The following is a 2,964-nucleotide window of genomic DNA, read 5'->3' as shown; positions in this document are numbered from 1 at the left end:
TTCCCCTGGGAACACAGCTAATGACCCAAATGAAGCTCAAATGAAGGCATTTAACATTCATAACTTATATCTTAAAAATAAAATACTCCTGAATGTAAAAAAAAAAAAGAAAAAAAGATATAAAAACAAATGAGAGAAAAGGAAGGAAATGGATTACTCACAATATCTAAGGTATGGAATCAACCTAAGTGTCCATCAACAGGTGAATGAAAAAAGAAAATGTGGTATATTTACACAATGGAATGCTACTCAGCCCTGTGGGGGAAAAAAAAAGGAACTCTTGTTATTTGCAACAACATTGATGAACCTGGAGAACATGATGCTAAATAAGACGACACAGAAAAAAACTTTCATAATATAATTTCTCTATAGAGTGTAAAAAGGTTTAAACTCATAGAAGCATAGAGTAGAATGATGATTGCCTGGGGCTGGGAGTGGAGGAGATGTTGGTCAGAAAAAATGGGTCTGATTTTGTGAAGAGACAAAGACTGAGCGGTTGTGGCTACATTGCCGACCTCAAGCAGCAGTCGGCTTCTCCTCGTAGAACCTGGGAGTAGGAGATTCAGAATTGAATCTCTTCTCCTTCCTTCCTCCTGTTTTTGGCTTTGTGGAAACCTTATCAAACACAATGGCCAGCAATGTTACCAACAGAACAGATCCTCGCTCCATGAACTCCCATGTGTTCATTGGAAATCTCAACACTTTTGTGGTCAAGATGTCTGATGTGGAGGCAGTCTTTTCGACGAACAGCAAAATTGTGGGTTGCTCTGTTCATAAGGGCTTTGCCTTCGTTCAATAGGTAAATGAGAGAAATGCCCCGGCTGCTATAGAAGAGAGAAGGGCATAATAATTGCTGGCCAGGTTTTACATATTAACCTGGCTGCAGAGCCAAAAGTGAACAGAGGAAAAGCAGGTGTGAAATGATCTGCAGCGAAGATGTATGGGTCAGTAACAGAACACCCTTCTCCATCGCCTCTATTCAGCTCCTTTTGACTTGGACTGTGACTTTCAGTGGGATTATTTTGAAAGGATGTACAATTACCCAGCACACTTTCCTTCTTCTCCTCCTATTGCTCAGCCTGTAGTGCCCTCGAAACATCAGCGTGTATCAGAAAACACCTCACGAAGGGGCAAAAGTGGCTTCAATTCTAAGAGTGGACAGCAGGGATCTTCCAAGTCTGGAAAGTTGTAAGGAGATGACCTTTAGGCCATTAAGAAGGAACTGACCCAGATAAAAAGTGGATTCACTCCTGGAAAACCTGGAAAAATGTAAAAGAGCAGACAAGCAGTAGAGATGAAGAATGATAAGTGAGAAGAGGAACAGAGCAGGAGCTCAGTGAAGAAAAATGAGATTAATGTGAAGTCTGAGGGGGGCGCAGATGACTCTGCTGAGGAGGGGGATCTACTGGATGATGATAATGAAGATGGGGAATGGCCAACTGGGGTTGACCAAGGATGATTAAAAAGAGGCTGAGGAAGTAGAGGATGACAGTCAGTGCCAATGGCAAAAATGACTCTTAAGCACATAGTGGGGGTTAGAAATCTTATCCCAGTATTTGTTTACCTACGTGCTTCTCTAAGATCAAAATTTTTACCAGATCTCCTCTAGTATCTTCAGCACATGCTCACTGTCCTTGTCCTTCCCATGTTAATTCATATTGCCCTGCACCTAAGTACCATTTTCACCTCCTTTGACACTCCTAGTAGTTTTGTTAAGTCTTACCCCATAATTTTTGCTTTTTTTTTTTTTTTTTTTTTTTTTTGAGACGGAGTCTCGCTCTGTCGCCCAGGCTGGAATGCAGTGGCCGGATCTCAGCTCACTGCAAGCTCCGCCTCCAGGGTTTACGCCATTCTCCTGCCTCAGCCTCCCGAGTAGCTGGGATTACAGGTGCCCACCACCTCGCCCGGCTAGTTTTTTGTATTTTTTAGTAGAGACGGGGTTTCACCGTGTTAGCCAGGATGGTCTCAATCTGCTGACCTCGTGATCCACCCGTCTCGGCCTCCCAAAGTGCTGGGATTACAGGCTTGAGCCACCGCGCCCAGCCAATTTTTGCTTTTAATTTTGAAACCTCTTTATGACTTAACAATAAAAAGGATGTGGGTTTTGTTTTTGTTTTTGTTTTTGTTTTTCCCTGAGATGGAGTCTTGCTCTGTTGCCCAGGCTGGAGTGCAGTGGTGCAATCTCGCCTCACCGTAACTTCTACCTCCCAGGTTAAGCAATTCTCCTGCCTCAGCCTCCGGAGTAGCTAGGATTGCAGGCACGCGTCACCACGCCTGGCTAATTTTATTTTGTAATTTTAGTAGAGACGGCGTTTCAACATGTTGGCCAGGCTGGTCTTGAACTCCTGACCTCGTGATCCACCTGCCTCAGCCTCCCAAAGCGCTTGGACTACAGGCATGAGCCACTGTGCCCGGCCGGATGCATGGTTTTTATCAACTGTCTCCAAAATTATCTTGTTATGCAGAAAGTTTTTTTCATTCATACATAATTTCAGTAGTTGCTTCCCTAACTGCAAAAGCAATCTCATTTAGTTGCCTAGCTCCTAAAAGCAGCTTTGAGTTAGAAGTATGTGCGCTACACCCCCACATAAGTGTGATTTGTGGGGCAGTTCAACACAAATATAACAATGTGTTTTTGTGAATGAGTTGGCATGTTAAATGCATCCTCTAGAAAAATAGTGTTATAGTCTTAAGATTTGCTTTTTAAGGTTGATACTGTGGGTTATTTTTGTGAGTAGCCTGATGTTTGAGACCTGTTTTTCTCAAAATAAACAAGTTCTTACTAAACCAGAAATTTGGAGGAAAAAAAGCAATGTTTTCTCTACATTTCCTACCTTAACAAATAAGTTATTCTCTCAGTTTTGATTCACCAGGGGATTGAATCATATCCTGAAGAATCAAAACCGAATAATGTATCTGTTAAGGCAATGCAGGTTGTACACTAAAATTTCAGATGCTTAGAAT

The 2,964-nt window shown here is 42.2% G+C and overlaps 1 pseudogene; it reads left to right on the top strand.

Annotated features, from left to right (window-relative positions):
* The first annotated feature begins 471 nt into the window (after nt 1-471).
* LOC112620655 lies at nt 472-1,521 on the top strand (annotated as a pseudogene).
* The last annotated feature ends 1,443 nt before the right edge of the window (nt 1,522-2,964 follow it).

Source organism: Theropithecus gelada, chromosome 3 (genome assembly GCF_003255815.1).
Source record: "Theropithecus gelada isolate Dixy chromosome 3, Tgel_1.0, whole genome shotgun sequence".
NCBI classification, from domain to species: Eukaryota; Metazoa; Chordata; class Mammalia; order Primates; family Cercopithecidae; genus Theropithecus; species Theropithecus gelada.
The sequence above is the reverse complement of the archived record's forward strand: the minus strand, read 5'-3'. Positions and strand labels throughout refer to the sequence as shown.